Genomic DNA, 26,613 nt, shown 5'->3' on the forward strand with positions numbered 1-26,613 from the left:
TGCAAAATGCAGAAAGATGGAACTAGTAACCTCATTGCCCTTTCTTTATATAATGCTTTCTACTAGGATGGAAGACATTCTTACTATATTTCATTTTTGACTGCTCAATTTTTGGACACGTTCATGTGTTAAAATTTCAGTTAGATAATCTCAAGGTTTAGCAAGGTTTATAAAGAGAGTTAATGACACTCATTTTACTAAAAAAGTATACTTAGATAAAATGTTGAGATTTTGGATGGAGAAGACCATCTCTTAAGGGGCTGAAACCAAAGCAATGAACTTTACACTGAATACTTACTAGCAACAAATGTTCTGAGCTTTACCTCCTAAGGGCATTTAGAACTCCTTTCACAACATAATTATCAGTTAGACAGTTTGAGAGGCAGCGCCTCTGTAGCAGATGTAAATGCTACGTAGGTGGCTCAGTCATGTAAAAAACAGTGAAGATAGGTTATAACAAAAAATGAAAGCTTCTCCAGAGAAGAGACGCAGAGGTCTTTGTGGAGTCTGTAATTTTGAGTACTCACCGAAGTTAAGGAATTTAGTGCCTAGGTGTATCTCAAAGGTTTTAGTTGGTCTGGGTGGAGAAACAGAAAAGAGAGGAATATTAGTCATAACTAGTTTCTTGTCTTGACTGATAGTGTGAGTTTATTCTGCTGCAGTGTTTGGTGTGGGTTTTGGTTTGTGCTTTTGTTTACTTTCAATCCTCAGAGTTTCTGTGATGGTGACTGGGTTAAAATATACTATGATCTCAGGAAATTTGGATTTTAGGGATTATGTTATGGATAGAATGACAGCTGCTGCAAGAAGGATATGTTCCTCATTTGTCTGTCACCGTGGGTCTGGTCAAAGTAGGATTTTTTTGCTGTGTGAGCAGTCCACTCGCAGTTCTGAATTAGTAACTTTGTGTCATGGCATCATAGGGTCCAGAAATGTCAGCGGCTCCCCATGGAAGGCATCAGAGCAGGTCCTGTCAGCCAGGGCCTGTCTCCCCCACCAGCCAGGAGAAGGGCAGCCAGGGGCACTGGGGCAGCCTCAGCCCTGGGCATCAGGCACCTCTGTCAGGCTGAGACCAGGACGGACCATTTGCCCGATGGTGGTCCCGTCTCAGCAGGGCCATGTCTGGGCAGGGCAGGGCTGTGGGGAGCTGGAGACCGGCCCTGCTGTGGCACTGCCGGGCAGGGGCTGGCGGCCCTGGGGGGCTGACGAGGGCTCCCGGGCCCTGGAGAGGGTGAGGGGAACCCCAGGGACAAGTCAGAGTTGGTGGTGCCTTCAGGGACATGCTGGGTTGAAATGCTTTTTGCCAGAACTTGTTTTGGAGGTGCAATAGAGATGGGCCGCATTCTATGATTTGCCTCTAACATATTAGTTTCATTCTGGAAAACTGGGAAACAGAATGAAGGTGAAAATGAGTAAGAGCTCAGTTTTCAAGAGAAGGAGGTCTCAGAACCTCTGCCATTGTTGCTGTCAGTTGGGACCCTCTGCCTTGTAGCCCTGGCAATTTCTGTTACGTCGACACTGAACTGGAATAGCCTCCCTGTGCGTGTCCTGTCTATCAAAAAGGTGTTTTGATAGTGTAGAAATGAAAATTTATGCAGCTAGATAGGAAAATCCCTAAGTGCAGACAGATTTTGATGCGCTCATTTCAGTTTGATGGTTGGGATTGCAATTTCTCTCACCTTATGCTGCATTTTTGTGGGGTGTGGGAAAAACAGCTTAGTGGCTTAACCAGCAATGATAGTATCTGATACATCACTTATGTAAAGAAAAAACTTTTCCACTTTTGAGAGGGTTTTCATTTATGAATTTTTCTTGAATGAATTTTTAGTCATTCCAGTCTTTCTGGCTATGAAAATTTTAAGGGAATTTCTTCCTGAATTACCTAGGATATTGAAAAAAAAATCATAAGGGAGAAAGGCAGATATATTTATCAGAGTTTGCTTGTAGACAGAGAGGCATATCTAATTTTACCAAAGGTAATTGCTTTACTAGTAATAACTTGGAAGAGACAGAGATAATTAACATTACCTCAAGCATAGCGAGAGCCTTGCTGTAATAGCTGTTTAAGTGCCTTTTCATACATTTCTTGCTGTTAGTTTCAGAAACAGAAATAATATTAAAAGGCCTAAGGAGACTTAACTAGATACTTGAAGTGAGGACTAAAAGATGATCTGAACTCCATGCCACGGGGTGGATTATTCTGTCTTCTATTCATTTGATTCCCTGTCTACAGCCTCTAAATGCTGTACCTTGACAAGCTTGAGGGCTATTATGTGGAACTCTTGCTGTTCCATCTGATCTTTAATTTCAATATGTCTCAGCGTGGTCTTGAAGCTCTCTTTGGATTTTGTTTCTTTGACTTCAGTTTTGTCCTTAGTGCCTTTTTTTTTTTTAATCTTTTACCCTCTACTTTCTACCGTCTTTCTCCCTTAACTGTATTTCAACCTCTTTTTCCTCCTCCTCCTTAATCTCAAGCTTGGCCTTTCTCTTATCCCTGCCTTGAGATTCAGCCTTTTCTTTTGACACAGGACTAGCACTCTCCCCTTCTCTTTGACCTTAGACTTAGCATTTCTCATGTCCTTTGGTTGTTCTATGTCTTGTTCTACATGCTTTTTTAGCATTGTTACTTTCTGGCCTGGAGTTTCCCTAAGGGGATTTATCATTCCATTTACCATTCAGAATTTCTTAACACGGCAAATTACTCTCTTCTGCATCATCAGCTTTTCTCTGGTGTGTGTTTCTGTTTTGGGCTGAAGCTTCATGAGTTTAATTCTTCCTGACTTCTCATAGCAGTTTGCAAATTCTTGAGAAGATTTGTTTTGTTTGATTCAAAATGAGTCTAACATCTTTGTTTCTAGCCTGCTTGTTGTATTTTGGGTTTATTTTGTTGGTTTTTTTTTTTTAATTTGTTTTAAGTTTGATATGGTTTTTTTCCCCCTCAGCATGTTTATCTTTTTCTAGAACTTTTCAGGTTTTTGATCTGTAGTATTAATTATTAGGTTTGTTTGTAACTTCATTGTACCAATACTGTCACCCTTTCATTCTTTAAGTTTTTTAATGAAATGTGTATTGTATGCTAGTCAGATATTTACCTTCAATTATTCTCCTGATGAGAAGATTTTAATCTGTCTTATCTGCTGTATCACATATGACATCTTTGTTTTGGCACATGGTTCAGGATGATTCTGATATAGCCCACATTGGTAATTAACCTATGTTTTGCCAATCACATTAGCAAAGACTCATATCTAAACAATTTTGAAGACAAGAAGATTTCTCAAGAAATGTTAGTACTTTTTTGAAGAAATAAGGTCCACTGCAAATTCACATTACTTGTTCCTAGCTGCCATCATGCCTTACACACACAGCTTCATTCTTCCTCCCCATCTGCATCCTGTGGAGAGAGCATCAGCCCTTCCATTTCTGTGTTATTCCTGCTTTGCTGCTGCAGTTGTATGTTTGGTAGCAGCCCATTTTCACTGAAGAGCAGTCTCTGTTTATTGCTCATATTAGGCTGTTCTGCCTGCTTATTCTGTTCATCTTTGGTCTCTGCTAGAGCTTTTCCTGCCCTTAGACCTTGCCACAGATTTGAACAATCCTATTCTTTTGTTTTCTTGTAGTTTCTCTCTGAAGCCACCCACCATTTTGTGGAATATTTTAGTTACTTGTGGCTGAGCGTACAGTCCCTCACCTCTGGCTTCGGAGGAGTGTCAGTCTTTTTTCCTGCTTTCTCTGACTATGCTACCACAAGGGCATTGTTATGGGACAGGCAGAAGTTGAGACCAGAAATACAGAAAGGTTCATAGGTTTGACTATTCGAAACAGAAATAGATGAGCAGAGAATCATGAGGAAATTAATATGTCAGAGGGAGAAAGAAGAAACAGGTTTCACCATATCTTTCTGATCTGCTTGAAGACAAGGAGTATAACTCAAAATATGTACATTTCGAGGGAGTTGTGTAGATGAGAGGCTTCCTGTCTTCTTCTGGTGTGCTGCTTTCAATTAAAGTTTGAGAATGAGTTTGCAAAATGGGAGCTTTTTACTTGTTGGTGAATTTCTTCTCTTTAGGCAAAAAGAGTGTTACTGCATATTTAGCAAAGGAAAAGTTACATTTCACTGTCTTTGCATTATTTGATACTTAATTACATTTGGTTCAAGTAAAGAAAATACCACCACTCATTTCTTAGATATCAGATTATCAACATTACCTCAGTTGGAGTATGTGAAGAGCAGGTTATTAGTTTTCTAACTTAAAGCCCACACTGTTTGACCCATGAAGATTAATAAGTCTTCTAAATTCAGGATGCCTATTTTTTCCAACTAAATACAAAGGAAGCCTATGGCCAGATTTAGTTATTTCGCTTTTAAATACCTTAATTAATGACAAAAATAATTTCATTTGCATATTTCTGATCCTCTTCTAGCTGGCTTGTGTCTGTTTCCTGCTGTGAGATCTACCTCTAGCTGGCTTTCCTCCTGAACAACCCTCTCCTCCCAAACTGTCCAGGCAATAAACAATTGAAATAGCAACATCTGCTTAGCTGAAGTTCTGACTTCTGGACTACTGATGTGGAGAGAACATCACAGAATTGCCTGGATGCATTTGTCCATGCTCTCAGGCACGTGGTGTGATTCTTAGGGTGTTCTGTGCAGAGCCGGGAATTGGACTCAATGATCCTGATGGGTCCTTTCCAACTCAGCATATCCTATGATTTAATCACTGATTTTATGTTTATAGTTCAAAAGATTTGAAAATTTAATTGCTATGAAAAGTGTCAATACATGGGAAGTTTTTCAGTTTAGCAGTGGAGAGCTAGGTATGAAAATTTTCAAAAGAAAGAACTTGATATGAGGCTGAATCAATGGGAAAAGGGGGGTAAACACTGAAAAAGTTACAGATTTAAAGATGTATTTAGAGATGCTAAGATCGAATTCAAAAGAGTACATTTTCTTAGAGAGACCTCATGAACCTGTCTGCTCAAACAGAAGTTAATTACGATAGTCCAGTAATTGTGTTGAATAAAATTGGTTATCGAAGAATATATCTAGGCTTATATCTAGGTATTGCCAAAAGCTGTCAGAGGTTTTGGAGAGAGTGAGTCATCATGTTCAAAACAAAATAAAACAAAATTTTTATGAGACAGAGATTTTATTTCACAGAATCTTAGAATATGGTGAGTTGGAAAGGCACCACAAGGATCATTGAGTCCAATGCTTAAGCCTGCAGAGGACCATCTCTAAGAGTCACACCATGTGCCTGAGAGTATCATCCAAATGCTTCTTGAACTCTGGCAGGCTTGGTGTTGTGACCACTTCCCTGGGGAACCTGTTCCAGTGATCAATCACCCTCTGGGTGAAGAACCTTTTTCTAATATCCAACCTAAACCTCCCCTGACATATTTCTCAGGTAAAGACTAAAATAACTGTGTAAATATAATAACTGAATGTTAGTCTTAGTTGTTTCTTGTTGTATCACCTATAACATCTGAGACAGTTGTGATAATTCTGAGAAATGAATCAAATAAGTAGTCTTAAACTGGGTAACATTAAAACTAGGGTGATTATAGCACCATTGGATTCAAGTTACATATGCATCTGTGGAATGGTGAGCAAACCTGTTATAGATTTCAGAAAAATATGCCTAGAAGAACTGCCAGGTTCCTTTAATATTTTTCTTAAAATTTTATAATTATGAGGAAATCAGTTGTCACAAATATGAAAATAAAATAGCTCTTCAAATAATAAAAGTATATGTAGATGATGCCTAAATTTTTGCTTCAAATTTAAATTCCGGTCTTTTAATATGTGTATCCATGCTTCCTGATATAAAGGAAGTGCAGTATTTGCTGTTGTTTTTTTGAGAACAATTTACTGTTAGAGAGATAAAGTCTAAACATGATCTGTAAATGCACAGTGTGGTTTACTAGAATATATAAAGTTTAAACTATTAATCTTGTTGTTGACAGAAATCAGTCTGTCAAGGGTAACTAGAAAACATTGTAAGACAATCTGAAGGCAAAAAAGATAAACTCATAGGTACAAAGATAAACTTGGAAAACCTAGTGCACAAATAGTACTTTCTTCATTCCTTTTTGTACTTGAAAGCTGGAGACTATTTTGGTATCATGGAGAGACAGTAAATGCAATCCTTGTGTTTACCAGTAAAGCTGAGTTTTGTTCTGTTCTATTCCTGTAGCAGGAATTAAGCTATAAAGGTTGCTGAAATAAAGAAATGCAAGTTCCCTGAGAAGGGAAGCTGTGTTAGCCTTAGCGGATTTTCACTGCCATTCACAGCCATTCCTTAAATCCGTCCTTATTTCTTATATCCTAGGTTTAATCACCTATTAGTGTTGGAGAATTGGAATGGCTCTCAGAGTCTACGTGAGCAGTGAAATCTCCAGTAAAAGTGCCACTGTCACGGGGAGAGATTTAAGACATTACTGTAGCTTGCAATAAAGATTGTCCTAAACTTCAACATCTGATTCCTCAATGGGTGTGTACGAAAAGTTGCAGCATTGCCAGGCTTCCCCTGTAGCAAGTGTCCAGATGGACACTTTGACAGTTTAGCTAGGGTGTTTCACACATTCCGTATTCATAAGGAATTCTGTTTAGCTTCCATATTTCAGAATTTCTCCTTTCCAAATGTGTATTTAGATAGACATCCACTGGTACTTATTTCCAATTTATGAAGATAATCACTGTGTTTACACAGAATTGAGACCTGTGTTTGCAGCTGTTACAATGAATTGCACTTACAGGGAGTGGTCTGGCTGTAGTGAGTCAAAACATTCATGAGAAAGTATTCATTTTGTTTTAAATTGCAGAATCTGCAGTCTCTGCGAGGATCAACTTAGTGAAAACAAGAATAAATGATAAGAAGTGCCTTGGTACTTTATGAGAGATACAGAAATAAATATACAGACAGTGCATGAGTTTCTCCTGCAAAATGTAGGCGGCTATAAATGCCATAAAATCAACTTTGTTGCCTTTTGACAGAAGAGAAGTATTTCAGCTAATAGAGCCTTGAGACATATTAAAATTACCTGAAATAACTTTCTTGACACTATTAAGGTTTGAGTATTAAGTTGCAGTGTCTCAAGATAGTCCTGACAGAACAGACTGTTGATAAATATTGGTATTTATATCTATAGTCTATCTAAAATGGATAGACTTTTGAGAAATAGTCTATCCGTTGAAATGTCATTTGAAGGGTAAACTACAGTTTTGAATTAACATAGGAAAGAATAAAAAATAGTCAAATGTCTTTTCTTAAAAAAATTATTTTTTTATTTTATATTTGAATATGTATTATATCTATAACTACAGGTGATTTACTAAGTAACCTTTTGTTCACTATTTGTGACTCATAAGCATGAGGGTTTTTTAATTAATTTACTGAAGGGCACTCACTATATATTTCTTCCTGATAGGAAAAACTGCTTTAACGAAAATGACACCATGCTTCCTCCTATGGGGGAATTTTGAAGCCTTCTCAAAAATACAACACAGTGGTAAGTACTAAAAATATGTTCATAACAATTCTGTTTTCTGTAAAAATGGGTAAAAGAAATGATAGCAAGTCTCTGTTGCTGGTGTTCTTAAACGTGTTTGAAATATATCTTTGCAATATACACATCCTGTTAAAATGTTTGTTTGCCGTGTGTTCATACGATGGGATATGGAAGAGAGTGCATTCTCAACAGTAGTGCTCTTTATGTGCTTATTCATGATAAGCATGAATCATTATTATTTTTCAGTTTTGTAAGTATTGAATGATAACAAATAGTTTGTAGTTAAAAGACATGGGATTAAACCAGGCTATTGTGCCACTGCTACTCAGCAAGGTTTGAGGTTTCCAGGCCACAGTGTTCCAGATAGAGCTGACAGTCTCCAATTTGCAAGATGAAGTTGGGTTTCTAAGTTCTTGTGGGCTGTATTAAAAAAAGGCTTGGTTGGTGTTTCATAATGCTGTCATAAAGATCTATTTTTTTCCTCTCATTTTGTTAGCAAAATATGAAATAACATATTTTATTGTATATATATAGCGTACACACAGACACACACATAGATAGTTATAGGTATATGTATATATATACACATACATATATAAACATTCTTATTATATCAATATGAAATATGTGACAAGGTTTTAATTTAGAAATCTATGCATAGAATATAGTCTATTTATAAAACATCTTAATCTAATTACCATTCATTCATGCTGTGCCTGACACACCGATTAATGAGAAGGGAATGACCAAAAAGTTTTTCTGATGCACATTCTTCCTTCTCACTTTATATTATACAGGAACTTCAAAGCAAAAGTGACTTTTTCTGTAATCATTGCCCTAGCTGCAGTACAATGACGTTTCAATTTCATATTAACACTGGGTCCTAAATTCAAGGAGAAGGAATAGTAATAGATCTGATGTGATAATAAAGTTGTGAATAAGCAATAATTCAAAGTATGACAGGTTAGTTATGAGAATCAAGGGTACCATTATGTGAAGTATAAAATTCAGACAAAGAAAATAACACCTTTGAAAACTCCTTTGACTTTTGCATCACTGAACCATGTTTATTCCAATTTGTAGCAATTTAAATGTAATTGAATAAAAAATAATTCATGAACAGGAACCTGTTTAGTAGTTTAGCATCCACAGTGATTGTGATAATAGCTGAATTCTTAGGGGTTAGTATAGCGAGTAGTACAATATGCATGAATGCCATACATAAAATTCAATTACTTACTCCACTTCAGAGAACTCGGGACATTTTTTCCAGAAGAAAGGCAAGCACCTGATATACAGAATACAAGGTGAATATCAAGAATACAAAGCTGATGAGTACAAAGATGAAATAATAGTTTAATTTCTTTGGAACTAACAAATTTTGGTAGGTTTACATTGTCTTGCACTAGAATAAGCCACAGCCATGTTCCGGGAAGGGAAAATCTCATCTCTAGATTTATCTCAATACACTGAGATAGACCACGGAAGCTGGGGAGAGGAGTCTGAAGGGAAAAGTGAGAGATAGTGTGATTTTAGTTTTCTCTGTTTTCTCAGCATTGTGTTTGTTCTTCATAACACAGGAAAGAAAAGCCAGAGAGAAGGAGTAGAAAGGGAAGAAAACAACATTAAAACAGAAAAGTGAGATGGAGCCTCTTGATGTCTGGCTTTTAAATCACACCGCAAGTTAGTGGACATCAGAAGCCAGCAGTGCCTTTTGAAAATTTCATTGTTCATGTGAAGTGATAATTGGACTATACATTAAAAAAACAAACAAACAAGCAACAAACAACAGGAGAGTAGAAAATGAATTTATAAATCAGTGTCAATTTTATTTCAGCTTCTCTGCTTGCCAATTTCCTGAAATATAAGTAGCCACAGATATTTCTATTCAACTACCACCCCCAAGGTACTCAAAGATACACAACAGAAATGTGAAAATATGTGTTAGTTTCAAATTTTGTCTGAAAAAAGGTTGTATTATGAGAATTTTTTCAGGAGACAATTAGAAATGGATCTGAAGGCTTTCAGGAAAATATATAAGCCAAGCCAAACTAATTTTGAAGTTGTATTTGCAGCAGACATTAGGGGTACATTTGGATGAATAAGAGAAGCATGTGTATAATTATCAGTGTTGGTTCCAAAAAAACAACTAGACATGGTAGCTTGGACAGACTGTAACTGTGATTTTTGTTATATTGTACTCTTATATTTAAAAAAAATACAGAAAGAAATCCCTAAATCTTGAACACTTGTACTTCTTACTTGCTATCATTCTCATCCAGAATTCCAGATAAAAATCTTCAACATAAACCAATGATCTTCCTCAAGAACCAAAAACATTTTGTTTGGAGTATGCAAGAAATCTGGCAATGCACAATATAGTAGTAAAAACTGAAGCAAAAAAATGGCCCGTGCTTTGTCCTCAGATTTTGATCTTACATCAGAAGTGTGAGTTTAAATGGTGGGATTTCATCTAGAATCCCAACCTGACAGCTGAATGTGCAGATGGAGCCCTGTGGTAGTCTGTGAAGTGCTGTGTTGTTTCTTTGATGTAGCCACATACTGTCAGATTCTTGATCATGTTCTCAGACTCTGATCAAGCCTTCTGTCTTGTATCATTTATGATAACAAATGTGAAGGAAAAATAAAGCCTTCATATTAGAAGGCAGGAATAAATCATTCCAGTTCTAGTCTGGAGAGTTTTAGGAAACAGATCAACTCTTAATTCTCTGAGGAAAATCAGAGCACAATATAACTCTCACTCGCAGAGCTGTCAGCTCTCCTCAGCCTACTTTTCAGCTCTTCGGATTCAGTGTTGTTGATCAAGATCTTTGCTTTCCTTTTGTCAGAGTTTATAGCTGTAAATGGAAGTGTGCTCAGCTGAGCAGTCCAACCTCTGGTTAAGCAATGCCTTCAACTCCTCCAGTTTTGTTTTCAGGCTCTCATTGTATTTTACACTCTTAGGTGGAAGAAAAATGCTCCTCACATTTTTTCTGTCTTAATGAAACATTAGCACAATTTTAGCATGGAAATCCATCAATTAAGTAGGCTCCTAAGACCAGTACTACGATATATAAGCTCTGCTGCCATTATAGTGTATATTTTTCCTACCAATTCTCTTAATTTTGAAACAGAAGTAAGGAAGAGAAGAAATCAGTTTAAACCCTTCCTTTTATAATGATATAAGGTATGTTTTCCATGGTGAAAAATAATTGATAAGCAGGAGCAATTGATGAAATTATCAGCTGAACATCTCAGAACTGATTGTCTGGTCATTGAGGCTAATGTTTAATATTTCAGTAGGTTTCCAAATTGGAAACTGAACCTTCTTCAAGAAATTTTAGTAGTGTAAATTGAGTTTAACACCTACTGTTTGGAAATTTAACCAGGTTTTAATGAGATTTTGCCTAGATTTGTTTGCAGGATGTTCCACAACTCTCTGTGTGTCTATACATTCGTTTCCAGGGAGTCCTAAATCCATTGCAGTTAACTGTGGCTCAGTTAATATAGAAAAAATAAGTAAAGTTGCATCATCTGCTTTACTCTGGGATGTTACTGGTAAATCTAATCTTAGAAAAATCCGTTACATCACTGATATTGTGGTGTATTTTCCATTAAAGGTGGAGACCTTCTGTGAGTAGTGGAATCAAAACATTTGGATTCTTTAATGAATATAAATGATTCCTTGCCTCCATTTGAATTCAAAGTGATGTATCCATTAATTTTTTATCCCAATATTTAGTTATCTCTTATAGTATGACTGACCTAAAGTACCTGAAAGCAGGTAAACCCTAATGATCTCCATCAATATGTGAATTTATGAAGAACCCAAGTGAGAAATGGAAATACGAAACATTTGCAAATGTTATTCAATTATGAAATAACAAACACTAAAACTTTCCAGGTCATTAAATTTACTTTCAGATGGCAAGGTATTGAGTAATTTTATCACTTCTACCTAAATTCATTAGCTTTACTAACAGCTTTTGGGAGCAAGTTAAATAATTTTATAAAAGTATGAGTCATGGTTGTCTTAAATCTTTAAGAAACATAAACTATTCTTATCTAAGTAACATTTCCATAAATACAATTGATTTTGTAGAAAATTAATTTGAACACAAAAAGTATTGTACAACAATAACAAAGAGTGGTTAAAATTGTCTAATTTCAGCATTATACAGACTGCATGGATAATAGGAGTTCACTGAATCATAACATCATGACTAATAAGTAAAAGTGAAATAGAAAATAATCACACTGTTTTTGCATAGGCGGCTCATTTGATTGATTACAGGTATTTTCTGAAATTCAGTCATGTTCAATTCAAAGAACTAGAGTGCAAATTTTACTATCTCAGTGTTTGAACTTGAAAATGTTTTATCACTGTGACTCATATAATTTAAATCTGCTGTACTGAACAATGGGTAGTGATGCTATATCCGTTTCTACAGGGAACTTTAGACTCTTAAAAAGTTCAAAACAGCTCAGTGTTGTTTTTTTTTTATAGAACAGTAAAGGTTTTGAGCACAAGGTTCCAGTGTAAATTAATTACTTGTAAGCAGTTTTCCTCATCCTGTCAAGGTTCAAAACACACTGCAACTGCATTATTAATCACAAGACTGTGATTTGTTTGTTTTGTTTGGACAACTCAGTAGTTAATGGGAAGAGAAGACCATCTATATCTCTTAATATATATCCCTTTACCTGCCATTCAGCAGCTACCTTCCTTCTTTTTTATATAAAAGGAATAGCCCTGTATAACAGGAAAATCTTGTGTCCTCCTGGCATTCCCATGACTTAATTTGAGCTCTGTACCCTGAAGTTCAAGTTTCTTTTAGAAATAACTGACAGAAAGTGATCTCTGGGATCATCAGCTCCAGATTCTAAAAGCAGGAGATGGCTGTATCATGCAATCCTTTTTATACAGGTTGTAATATAGGTTATGAAGCCAAGGGCTACATTGGTTACTGGTGGAAACCAGTAATGAACGATGTCTCTCAAGGGTCCATACTGGTGGGACCATGCTAATAAATATCGTCATCAGTAGCACAGATGATGGGACTGAGTCCGCCGTCATCAAGTATAAGGATGACATCAAGATAAAGCGGTGCAATTGATTCACTTGAGGGAAGGAATGCCATCCCAGGGGGACCTCAACAGGCTGGAGGAATGAATCCATGAGAACTTCTTGAAGTTCAGCAAGGCCAGTATAAGGTCTTGCACCTGTGTCATGGCAATCCCCAATATCAGTAGGGGCTGGATGGTGAATGGATTGAAAGTAGCCTTGTGGAAAAGGACTTGAGGATACTGGTGGATGAAAAACTGATTATGAGTCAGCAGTGTGCACTTGCAGCCAACTGCGTCCTGGACTGTATCAAAAGCAGCGTGGCCAGCAAGTTGAAGGAGGTGATTCTGACTCTTCACTGTGCTCCTGTGCTCACTGTGCTGTGAAACCCCACTGAGGTACTTCATCCAGCTCTGCGGTCTCCAGTACAAGAAAGATATGGACATGTTAGAGCAGGTCCAGAGGAACACCACCAAGATGATAGAGGACTGGAGCACCTCCCCTGTGAAGACAGGCTGAGATAGTTGGAGTAGTTCAGCCTGGAGAATAGAAGGTGCTCATGAGAATAGAAGGTGCTCATGAGAGCTTACTGCAGCCTTTCAATATATAAAAAGGGCTGATAAGGAATGTGGAGAGAGAGGTTTTATCAGGGTGTCTAGTAACAGGGAACAAAGAGGAATGGCTTTAAAGTGGAAAAACATGGATTTAGAGTGGCTATAAGGAATACACTTTTTATTGTGAGGGTGGTGAGGCACTGGAACAGGCTGCCAGAAAAATTGTGGCTGCTCCATCCCTGAAAGAGTTCAACACCAGGTTGGATGGTTTTGAGCAACCTGATCTAGCGGCATCTCTGCCCATGGCAGGGAGGATGGAATTAGATAGTCTGTAAGATCCCTTCCAACCCAAATTATTTTATAATTTTATGATATTTCTGTCTAATATCATGCAGTGATTATCTATGTATGCTTATAAAACATGAAAGAGTATTAAGGTAAATGGCTGCGTACATACATAGCTGATTAATTTTAACACTCGTATAGCACTATAGGTAGCCCTATAGGCACCTCAGCATTGAAACTGGAATTTGGAGATAAAATAGGTGAAAAATCAGTAATGATGGAATCATATCATGGGGTTTTTTTCTGATTTTTGGAGAAATTATATCACACTGAAACACTTTTGAATAATGCTCTCAGTGTGGCTATTTTCAGCTAATATCATGGATATATGCACTAGCCATGGTGTGAGGTTGTTCATCCAACAGCATGTCAGAAGAATTAAGGTTTTTGGTTCTTTGAGACAGATTTTGGTTCTTTAAAATAATCTTCTAGTAGAGTTTTAGGAATAAAACTTCCAGCATTGCTCCAGAGGGCCTGGATATCCCATACATTCTATGTCACATCTGCTAAAATAATAAATTATTTTTATTCTGTGCCAAATGCAAGTAATCCACTGCAATTACGCTAATCACTGCCCTGAAAACAGATTGATACAGCTGTTGAGTGACTAGGGAAGATGATGGCATATTTATTTCTTTTTCAAAAGAAAAAAATAAAATGCTTTTGCCAGCAGGAAGCCAAACTGCTTGTAGAAATTATTTAGAACTGAAAATCACTATTTGATTCCAAAGGTAAATGTGTTTGTTTGTATATATGAATATAAAATACATTTAACTTTAATTGCTTGCCAATTTAGACCCAGATAGCTGGTATTGTACAGCATTTCTTAGAGTATTTTTTTTTGATTTTCCATTGAGATTGTGCGCAATATACATGTATATATATATGCAGTGTTTTTCTATTGAGTCTTAAATATGGAAGCTGAAAGTATTTAAAAAAAAGGCAAGAAAGTATCTAAAAGTATCTAAAACACTCTTTATACAAGGTTCTTTATCAAAGAATATCTTTCATATTATACTGCTTTGCATTCTGTTGTTCTTTCCCAAGGAAAAAGCCAGAGAAAGGGAACACAATACAAATATGGTAATGTTGTTATCCTCAACCTGAAAAAAGCTCAGAATTATTTGAGTGCAGGTGAAAATACTCAGGTTAAGTAAAATCAGATTCTGTCAGTTTTCAGGCATTATGGGTTCTACTTCTCCTGAAGAGGTAGGAACTAGTACTGTTCCTTTTTTCACCTGGTTGCAGATGTATTAACAGTGATGGATATTTGCTCATCTGCACTCACAGCATGAACACGGATTTAAAGCTTACATGACTGTTCACAAAATGTTAGAAAAACCAGCTTAAATTTTTATATTTTGATATGGCTTTAGGAAGTAACTGACAAAATTTGGTGTTTATAATCTTAAAAAGGTGAATTTTTTGTTGGCGTAAGAAATTAATAATCTGCAACCAAATCTCTGTTATGACTGTGGTTTGGCTCTCTGTGAGGGAAACAAAACTCTTTTATCTGGAACTAAATCACACTCTTAATTCTAATGTACTTTGCAGTCAATGGAGTTAATTGTACTGAAAAATTTTGTTGCTTCTATCATTTAAGGCTTTTCACTTTGCTTTAAAGGTACGTAGGTGATATTTTCTGTGCTGTGTCATATCACTGTGACTTCTCTTATGGGTAGACATATGTCATGAATTTGACTCATAAAGATGAGATGCAAATCCTTGAAAATTAGCTATGAATAATGAGCGATCCAACTGGTGCACTGAGTTGAAGTCTATTCTTACTTATATATGTCACTAAAATAGGAGGCTAAACTAAAAGATATGCATTTTAACTATTTGTAGACAGCTTTTGAGATTAATATCTTTTGCAGGAGTCCTTGCAAAGAGCATAACTTTATCTTAACTATGAAATAATACTAAAATGTTTCAGTAACCAGAATTCTCTTCTTTCGTTAAAGCTATTTCTAATTTAATAATACTTTCAGACTAAAATACACAAAGCTTTGTGTAAAACTTTAAAAGCTCTCTGTTTGTTATGCTTCCTTCCAAAAAAGATACATATACACATAGAATAACCTCAAAAATAAAAGCAAGAAAATGATGGAAAGAGCCCCCAGATATAACACATCAGTAGGTAAATGAAACACACCTACTCTGTAGTAGGTGGTATAACAGAAAATAATTACTATAGCTGATTTCCAGTTCAAATTACCAGTTATTTTCATGGTGCAACTGGTGAAAATTATTTCACAAGTGCAACTTGCACTGGTACTGTATTTATAGATTATTAATTCAAGGACTAAAAGGGAGTTGTGGGGTTTTTTAAAGCGAAAGTTATCTCCATGTTCAGATTTGCTTTCCTGAAGCTGACTGCTATCCAGACTTCTCTAATAACATTTCTCCCCTTTTACACTGGGATGCTTTTTGCAAGGTGGATGAATGCACACTGCCAAAATTCTTTGGGAGGTTTAAGTTATCTGTGCATATGGAATTCATGTTACCCTGATCTAAATATATTGTTTCCGTTGATTTTAGAGAATTTTAAAAAATCCCTAAACAAAAGTGAAGACTTTTGGCAGAAGTATATAAAGATCTATTAGGATAATTATTAAAATTTGGAAACCTCTAAATCAAGCTTCTAAAGAAATTTTTCTGTTTAGCAGTGCATGCTAATTAGGACCCCATAACAACATAAACTGATCATAAACTAACTTTAATTTAGCTACAATTCACTTTTCTAAAGATTTTTTCTGTGTCATTTTGTTTTGAAAATGCAAGCTATTCTTGGTGAATTATATTTCTTTTATTTTTCTTTTGAATGGTAGTTGGTTGGTTTGTTTCAGTGACATTTTAGGAAGTACCTGATACTGAATTCTTGTAAGATAACATATATATTCAGCAAATTGATTGGAAGGCTATTGTGAAAGCTATTAGTGAAGGCTATTAGTGAAAATACTCACATGAATATTGTTTCCAGTGTTTATGATATGCTAGTCATGAGTGAAAAATGCTATTTATTGCATATGTCTCAATCTTTAAAATATATTTACTTTTAAAGAAAATAGCAGTTTAGCTGGGTTGCATTGTTAGATATTATTTTTTTTTTTATTATTTGTCTGAACATCAGCAGCTACTTTTTTACTGTGAGGGTAACTGAGCACTGGCAAAGGATGTCCAGAGAGGCTGTAGAGTCTCCCTCCTTGGGGATACTAAAAATATGTCTGGACATGGTCCTAGACAACCATTTGTAGGCATCCTTCCTTAAGCACAGGGGTTGAACCAGATGACTTCCATTCCAGCCTCCACCAATGTATGATCCTGTGATCTTCATTTAAGAGTAATTCATTTTTTCCTTACGTGCATTTAAAATAACAGTATAACCCTTTCAATTTCATTCCATAGAAGTATCAAAAACGAGGGAAGAAAACCCAGGCAGTTATATTACAAGTTTATGTAACAATGGTCAGTCACTTGAAAAGTTAGGTGATGAATAATTAGAGGCTTAACATTTTTGTTGTTGCTACAGTTCTGCTTAAAGAAGATGGACCAAATGAAATAGAATTAGATATTTTAAAGGCTACTGAAATAGTTTTTAGTTTATATTTTTCATTAATTATTAATGAAATAGAACTCATTGAGTGGAATGGTGTGAGGCTACAATACAATGTTCAAACAATGGCAGAACTAGAATCTGTTTCCATTAGAAGCTATCAAAACTAAGAAGTGTGACAGTAAGGTAATAAGCTTCATAAGGGTACAAGAAATTCAGATCTGATATGTTCAGCATAAACTGTATATTAATTTGAGAGCAGAATTCATTAAAGAGTATGTATCTGAAAGACAAATCTTTTATGACAGTACAGAAATCAAGCAATCTGAGTTTATTAATTTACAAAGCAGGTGTTCTCAATAGAAGAGCTTGATAAAGAAAACTGAAAATTGGAGCTGGGACAGAGCAATCACAACAATTACACTATTAGATCACTCTCTTGGCATCTTCATTGTCTTTTGGAGTATGGATTTTCTGTGCTTTTAAATGTTAGTAAACTGCATTCTGAGCTTGGTATATTTAAATATTACCACAGTATGTTATGAGTTAACTTTAAAAAAGGGAGTTAAAGACTTAGCAAAACTTTTGCATGATTATGGTGTTCTGGACTGAAACATCTTTTCTTTTTTTGAAATGACTTTTAGTTAAAACCAAAATGGAACTCATTCGATACAGAGGTTTTTTTCTGTGAAAAATTTTCTCATGGAGAATTTAAGTTAAATCCTTAGCTGAACAATTTTTTCTTATGGTTGTTTACGGTTTATCATTTGAAGTGTATATTCTGGAAATCAGCAAAATTAGAACAAAATTTAATAACTCAGAGTTTCTGGTAGTGAAAACTTTTTTGTTTGAAATGTAAAATATGTAATCTATATTGCCAGAATATGGGTACAACACTTACAGTTTTATTATTAGCAGTGTAGATCTCATGTCCAGAAATACAACCATCTTGGTGCAAGAATTCAGGAAAGGTAATTGTTACAAATATACTGAAATTCAAGGCCAGAGAAATAACGAACTCCTAGATGGTTATCTTCGATGCCAATGGGAAACAATATTCAATTCCAAAAAGAAATGATTAGCAACTTGCCAAGGTGATAGCTGTATCATCCCTTTGGGGGGGCAGACTTCAAGGAGAGTAGCAGCTGTCTAAACAAAAGCAAAAAGATATTTGATTTGCTTGTTCCAAGAATCAGCAAGAAAACTGTTGAAGAAACATATGTGCACTTTCCCATGACTTAAAAATTTATATACAGCTACAAGCAAGACACAAGACTTTCAGATGATGGATCTTTTTCTCTCATGCCAAAGAAGGCATTGTGAAAGGAATTATTTTGAAGAACAAAAGTGTAAGTCAGATCACACGGGAATTACTGACGTATCTCCAATAGGAGGTAGAATAATCTTCTCTTCTGTCAAAGGGATTTAATTGTTTGCCCTGACCTCCATCTGTTCTGTTAATTGACTGCATTAGTTTGTGGTATATATTTTTGGTTGGTATTATGTTTTATTAGTGAGATATCTTAAGATGATATAATAGTAGCACACAGGAAGCTGTAACTCCTGCCATGTGACAAGGTACATTTTTTCTCAATCCTGACCTTAATCAGTTGACTGAGGGCAGGAAAAAATAGATCAATCCTCCCTATTCAACCTGTCAACTGCATATTGTCTTATTTTTTTTATGCAATATTATCCCATATGGGTATGATTAAAGGTAAAAAGGAAAAAAAATAAAGATAGAAAACCAGAAATACTTTACAAAATAAATGAAATAAATTCCCTTTACAAAATAAAAATCAATTTTACATTGATTGAATCAATATACATATAACTTTTTCTGTATATCTTACATATATATATATAAATATGTGAAGAGACAAAGGGAGGCTAAAAAAAAAATGACCAGGGAGAAGAAAAGAGTCATAAGAAGGAATTATGATTTGGAGAAAAGAACAAGCTAGTGGTGTCCACTCTAGAAGAAAGATCTGAGAATTAGAAAGGGACTGAAAAGGCTATGTACAAAAGAGGAAAAAAGGACATGTTTTCAAGCAGGGGAGAACAGGAATAATGAAAAAATGTGTTAAATAATATGATAATGATAATATTTCATGTGTCTTATTAGAAAGTCATTCATAAATGGTACTCATTGGATCCAAAAAGTCCAAAAATGGGAAACACATTTTTTATAAATAAATAAACCCAATATTTCTAACATAATACTCTTTTTCCACAGACCTCTCAGTTCTATGTTAGCAAAGGCTAGTATTAGGTGAAAATGGGGAAAATGGATAAATTTGTTCACTGAGATATAATTTTACATTAAAGAAGATATCATGTAGTGGTTTTTGAAATAAGACAGAGATGGCTGTGGGAATAACAATAATAATAATAATAATAATAACAACAGTAATAAAAAAGGGAAGGATAAAACTAATTGAATGATAGGCAAGAAAATACCTGAAGTTTAGACTAAACTCTGAATACTGAATTTCTTCCCAATGGATGCTACATCATCTTTGATAAACTATCGGCAGAACTAATGAAAGAACAGACAAAAACTGTTAAGAAACTTATAGTAGAATAAGTTCTTTGTGATTTTAGTCAAGAGGACTTGGTTCATGTATGAAAAAATTGGAAAGTTACAAGTTTCTTATCTTTGTGGCTGTAGAGATAATTCTGTATATATTGGTAAGAGCTGAAAGAAGGAACCATCTCGCTACAGCTCAGTTCAGAGGGTTAGCTGTCTAATCTAGGCTGATGACATGGGCTCTTTAAACAGAATCTGCAGGATGTTTTCATAGTGGTTGACTTCAACTAATATTTAATGTGAAATACCTGTGTTACAGTAGGAAGAGTTGCTGCCTGAAGTGTATGTGTCTGACTTTTTCATAAACAATTTGTGAGATGAACATGAGCTTTAGTGATGTTTCCAAGATAGAGAAAGAACCTTTTCATGGTGCTAGGCAAAGATGAAGACTTACCAATAATGGGAGTGGAAGGATGAGCAGGATGAGAAATAACACTTTCTGTCTTTGTTATTGTCTTTCCTTTTCTACTCAGATGCAGCTCTACACACTACAAAGCAGATACAATAGATTATGTTAGATTTCTGAAAACCCTTTGATGCAAGAAAGTATAATTAACTTAATGTGAGATAGCTTTGAAGTTCTGCATGTAGTAGAATGATAGGGGCTGTCATGTAGATGATTTTAAGAAATTCTTTTTTTTTTACCTAAGAGAAAGGCATTCACTTATTATTATGAGATTTCTCCTGGAATTCTTAGAAGACCATGACAGATGATTTGATTTTTATCATTTGGGAGGGTGGGATTGGAAATGGAGGACATTTTTAACTGAATAGCAAATTACCTGCAAAATATTTGATTTCTTTTCCAAGCCTAGCTTTTCTGCTTTTCCTCATGCATGTTGTGGCAACAAATAGATAAAATTGAAAAAATAGCGATTAAAAAAAACCAAAATGGCACTAAACTCAAGTAACTGCCATCAAGACAGATTTTTCAAGCTTACATATATATGAAATTCTTCTTAGTATATCCTCTTGCTAGCTTGTGTAACAGTTTTCCAATTTGCATTTCCAAAGTATTGGAATTTCAGAAGTCTGTTTCTTAGGTTTCTACATGTTGTTAATATTTACCCAGCTTTTATTGTTGTTTTGCAAATAAATCTCACTTTTGCTGTTGTTATTGTTGTGTACATCTTCTCATATTACAGGTTTGTCACTATCTGATGTGAGATGACAGTCATATTTCATTAATTTTCTAGAGGAACATACCCTCTATTTTTCCCCTCACTTTCCATATTTAAGCAAAAAATGTACATTACATAAAAGTAGCCAAAGTCAGACTTGGATTTGAGGCATCCATCAGTGAGGAGGAAAGATATATTTGATTCTTCCCATGCTGTTATGTTGCTTAGTAAATAAAATGGTCCAGGTCCTGTTCTCTGTCCCTGAGCATACAAAGCATAGCAGAGTTTGCATCTCTATAGTGCAAGTCTTTCGTACTAAAAAAACCCAAAACAACTGTCTGTTGAGGAATATCTCTGTTCTGTAGTATTACATGTTTATGCATGTGCGTTGGCTGGAAGGTATGAATGCCATGGTGGGACAGTGCCAGCATCCAAGCTCTAGCCTCATTTAATTCACTGCTTAGACCTAAATTCCAGTGCTTACTGCACTGACCTGAAAACAGCATAATGAGACTTCTGTATGGTAATATTATGCTTAGCTTTTAGGGGTCCACATTATATGATATAATTCACAGGTCCCGGTGCTTATGTCAACTAGAAAGTTACAAATTTCACTCTTCATTATAAATTCAGCATATACAGGACAGTAAGCAAAGTATATGCCACAGGCTCTCTCCTAGGCAGGCTTTTAAGCTGTGTTTGCTGGGGAGAGGGGAAGGCAGTAGGCAGTATAGGAATGGTTGCCTCATTACTGTTGCTTAAGATCATAGAATCAATTAAGTTGGAAAAGACCTCTAAGGTCATCAAGTCCAACCACTAATCCAGCATTGTCAAGTCCACCACTATACCATGTGCCTAAGTGCCACATCCAGGTGTCTTTTAAATACCTCCAGGGATGGTGATTCCACCACTTCCCTGGGCTGTGTGTTCCAGTAAATTCCACCACTTCCCTGGGCTGCATGTTCCACAACCCTTCTGGTGAAGAAATTTTTTCTAATTCTTGGTGCAACTTGAGACCATTTCCACTCATCCTATCACTTCTTATTTGGAAGAAGAGACTGACCCCCACCTTTTTAGAACCTTCTTTCAAGTAGTTGTAGAGGGCAATAGGTACCCTCTTAAGCTTCCTTTTCTCCAGGCAAAATGATCTGAGGTCCCTCAGCTACTCTTCATAAGACTTGTGCTCCAGCCCCTTCCTCAGCTTTTTTGCTCTAACAGCACTGATCTAGTGGGTGATTCTGGTGATCCCATTCTTCATAACATTTTGTGGAGACTTATCTTGCTGAGACATGCTCTCTCACTTTTTAAATATAAGGGGCTCAAGTCAGTGCTTAGTAGGTGAAAGCCCACTAAGTTAGGAGGAAGGGAACAGGAACAAAAGCTAGAGGACATTCTTTCTCTCATGCTGGTGAAGTTGTCTGCTTTCTAGCAAAGAAATAAAACCTAAGGGGAAGATCAAATTGGTAAATTTGATGATGTCTTTACTGATAGCACAGTAAAGATAATCTCCAGTCACAATTTTTATTTTATGAAATGATTCTCCTACAAACTGCATAAGGCTTGCTTGAAAGTGAAAACACATGTCCAGTGGAGTTTGTACTTTATAGGAATGCAATGTTAGAGTTTTCTCATAGTCCAAGGGTGAGAATGTCAGAGCAAAGTCTTTTGGTTTAGGATTGACAACACTTCACATAGTCCATTTAGCCATCACAGGCTTACTTAAAAGCTAATGTTTGTAACTTGAAAGACTGAAGATGTGGGTTTAGACTTCTTCAAGTTAATGAGGGCAGTCACTCAACTCTCCCATTTCCAGAATGAGTGCATAATTGTGACATTATCATATGAATGAAGGCAGTATCACCACCTGGTAACTGAGTCAGGTAATCCTATGAAAATGTCATGCCTCTGTCTCCTGTGTAATTCAGTTCTAGGAATTTGAGTAACAGAGCAGCAACTTTTTGTGGCCATATAGTAGATTGATGGGGATGTGTGCATGTGTGTGTTGGTGTGTTCACATGCCCATCTGGTTTAAATTTTTCGTGCTTTTCCCACCCTAGTTTTGGTTATTGTAACATTTTTAATGTCTTCTCTTCTGAGACTGGAATGCCAACAGGAAGATATCAAATTCTAATTATTAAATAGCTTCAAGAGATCAAATAGCCTATCAATCAGTCGTTTAGACAGTTTCTCAGTTGGTTCAGACAAGAGTTTTAGTTTCTTCCATCCTTGACAAGGGAGTGCACATAATTTGATGCTGAAGACACAGATGACCGAGACCTGTAAGTTTCTTTGTATAATATTTAGATAAAACCTATAGATTCCCTTAAGAATTTTCCTTTTCAGTCATTTGACATGGAGAAGAGTTAGACTCATTCCATGTTAGAAACACTTTTTTTTAAGGTGTTCCAGTGGTATTAGATAATGAATTCAGATTTTTTTTGAGGATTTATTCACATTATAAAGGCCTATTCTGTAAACCTAATAAAATGTATAAAATAGAGATTTTTGTACGCATATTTCAATTTTTTTTCATATTCATAAATCAGTAGTTTCCTCCAGGCATAAGAAGTTTTACTCTACAGGAGCTTTTGCCTTACAGAAACTCAGGGCTGAACAGCCTGTTTCTTTTCGGAGTAACACAACTGAATTTAAGAAAACAGAGGTGCATAAAATAAACAAAGAGAGATCCACAGTGTGCTACATTTCTTTTACAAGGTCATGTCAGAAGTAAAAGCTGGAAAGAAAGCCAGCATTTGTGCTAGACTGTACTGATGTTACTTTTCGTACATTTCCCTAACATATTTACTAGAAGAGTAGTATTTTCTTAAGACTTTGCAGCCACAATTAGACATTCGAATAGCTACAGTGTTCATTCAGTCATAGGAAGCTTAAATTCAGATCACGATTTGATCTGAGTGGAACACACCTTTGGTGTGTAAACCTGAAATTAATAATTTCAGGTTTATGTTTGTAAGCAGTTCATGACATGTTTTTTTCTTTCCCAGTATTAACACCTCATATTTATTTACAATCTTTATCAATTTATCTCAAGAAGCAGAAGGTATCATAAAAACTGTCTAACCACCAAAATTCTTCTGTAGTTCTTGTGTGCAATAGCAGTTGAAATTATAGTTCAAAAGTCAGTGAGATAAGTACAATGGTCTTAACTGAGCATTTCCAGTTAGTCTTCGGTCCTCCTGGCCATAAAGGTTTTTTTTTTATAATTTTAAATACAGGAGTAAATAAGGGAAATCATGGTTGTGATTGTTCAACAACCACCTTTTATAGTTAGATCCAAACAGCTGATTTTTTACAGAATGCTGAAGTGTATTTCTTGTTTTTTTGTGGAAAAGGAGTGATGATCATGCTTTTTCTTTCCCTCCACTCGGTTTTAAAATTGTTTTCATTATTGAGAGAATTGCAGTTTTCAAAAACAATGCAGGCACCACACAGCCTTTTCTTATAATCCCATCATTCTTTTTGATAGTGTGAGACTTAGAAATTCAAAGCGTGGTAGCTGCAGGCAAGAAGCAATGATATGAAAGAAATGTGTGTCCATTTTCTGAAAAGTAAATGGTGATTGTAATTTCTAACCTGAGGGATCTACTGACACTGTCCAAGCCTATCTGAGAGACTCAGAGAAATTCACAGAAGGGTAAATGCATCATGTTATTTGAAAACAAAACCCCAAACGTCTTAATTTAATGTTTGTATATAATTTGTATTGCTTCTCAGGCTTTATTTCCGTATTAAAAAAATAATATAAATTATCCACGTTTTTCTTCTTAGTTACTTCTAACTATACAACTAAGATACTTCAGGGTCCATAGTAATGTTTGTATGGTTGGCATTTATTTTCACTTTAAGGAAGGATACATCATAGTTCTTAAATGTGTATCGCTTTTCAGTTTAAACTTTAAATCTTCAAGTGATTTTTAACTGTGAATTAATAAGAAATACTTCCAACCTAAATAATTCTGTGATTCTGTGATACATAGTTCAGATACTCATACTCGTCCCTAGTAAAGTTTATAATGCTAAGTTAATGTCACAACCCACCAGTAAGGGGGCGTGATGTTTACTGTAAATTCTCAGGCTGAACAAAGACACAAGACCAGGTCTCAGGGAACTCTTATGCTTTATGGTATAGTTGTCTTCTTAACTCTACTGACAAGCACAACATTTAGACTCAAAGGTATTGGCTAATACGCTTTTAAATTTATGCGATACACTTGAGTAAGTTCCCAACTCCCCAGACAAACTCCTCAAGATACTGGCTCACAATGCACAACACACAACCAAAGATGCTGGCTAAAAAGCCACAACACTGCTACACAAAGGTACTGGCTTACAAACCACAACACACCTCCACAATCTCCCCACTCCCACAGTAAATTTCAGTAAGGAGTATGGGCTAGATTCTGACAGCCGTTCTTTTGCCCAGGCAAAGCAAGGGAAGAAAACAAAGTGTATCACCAGTCCTTAGATGCCGTGTTTGTCCTGCCGTGGGGATGATCCGGAGCTGGAGCAAACCAAAAAAACAGAGAAAGAGAGGAGAGAGGAGAAAGGGGGGGGGGGGGGCAATCTGGTCCCTTTTATAGTTAACCTTGTGCATGCTTTTCATGTAAATTAGAGTATTTGCATGTTTTCTTGAGGTGTGAACATCCAGGCTTTTTCCAGAAAGTAAGCTGAGCATGCGGATTGAGCACTAATCTCAAGAGAAGGAAGTTGGCTCAGAACAGCGCTGCCCCACCTCCATGGGACCTTTGTCTCCAATCACATTTCCTGCAGCAGTACTCAGAATGTTTGAGACAAAACATGCTTAGATCTGGTCCTTCTCTACTGTTAGAATTATTATAAGTTTGGATTTTTTTTGTTTTGGGTTTTTGTGTGTGTCTGTGTGGTTTTTAAATAATAATTTAATAATACATAATTTATTCCTATTGGGAAAGTGCTTACAAAAATACAACAAAATACACCTTCTATTTAGAAAAATAATTTCTTGTAAGACTCTGCTGCATGTTAATTTGAAGCCAGACATTGCTACAGTTACAGTTCTGAGATTCAAAAATAGCTATGATTGGCCAACTTCAGTAAATAACCTTCCCATCAACCTTGTAAGTAATCCAGTCCAGAAACTGCAGATTAGTTCATGATTCATGTTCCTCTGTGTTATTTACTATGACTTTGTCTGACTTTAGTGAATGACTTTATGTAGGATGAGGAAGATTGAACTTTAGCTCATTTCAGTGTATCAAGAAAGAAGTCCTAGAAGCTCAGAAAAAAATACCTAAAGAAATAATTATTGTGGGGTTTTTGTTTGTTTGTTTGGTTTTTTTAATTTGCAGGATGGTAGACAAAACCAGTATGCATTTACCAATATTTGAAAGAACAGTTTTTTTGTTATTGAACAAACATTTGAAATCAGACACTATTAAGAGGGTGCAGGGCTGGTTAGGAGGTAGAGGCACATTTAAAGATGTCTTGGGAAGAGCTTTTACAGAAAACAACTGTGTGATTAGGTTTCTGCTAATATTCCAAATTAGTTATATGTATTGCTAAAATTAATACTGTAAGCCTGTTCAAATAATTCTATGCCTTGGGTAGTTCATATTTACAGTATCAGACAACTACATTAGTTTATTATAGAGCTTTATATATGTTTAAAATATCATAATCTTTTTAATTACTTTTGTTTGAAAACAAACACACAAACACACACACACACAAACCAAACCAGCAATGAAAAAACAAAAAAAACAAGCAATCATATATTCACTTTACTTAATAACTTTCAAAATTATATATTTCTAGTGGACAAAGAGAACAGAAAGAAGAAAAGATACAGTTCATATTCTTGGCAAATGAAA

At 35.7% G+C, this 26,613-nt stretch overlaps 1 protein-coding gene across 3 annotated transcripts in view; it reads left to right on the plus strand.

The window, feature by feature from the left end:
* Positions 1-26,613, plus strand: part of NLGN4X (neuroligin 4 X-linked) — a 178,811-nt gene that overhangs the window by 22,223 nt on the left and 129,975 nt on the right. For all 3 annotated transcript variants that reach the window (XM_027639555.1, XM_027639572.1, XM_027639563.1), the window contains exon 2: positions 7,432-7,512. The gene's annotated coding sequence lies outside the window, so the exon portion shown is untranslated. The remainder of the gene's footprint in view (positions 1-7,431; positions 7,513-26,613) is intronic.

Source organism: Corapipo altera, unplaced genomic scaffold (assembly GCF_003945725.1).
Source record: "Corapipo altera isolate COAL_440 unplaced genomic scaffold, ASM394572v1 0, whole genome shotgun sequence".
Classification (NCBI taxonomy): domain Eukaryota; kingdom Metazoa; phylum Chordata; class Aves; order Passeriformes; family Pipridae; genus Corapipo; species Corapipo altera.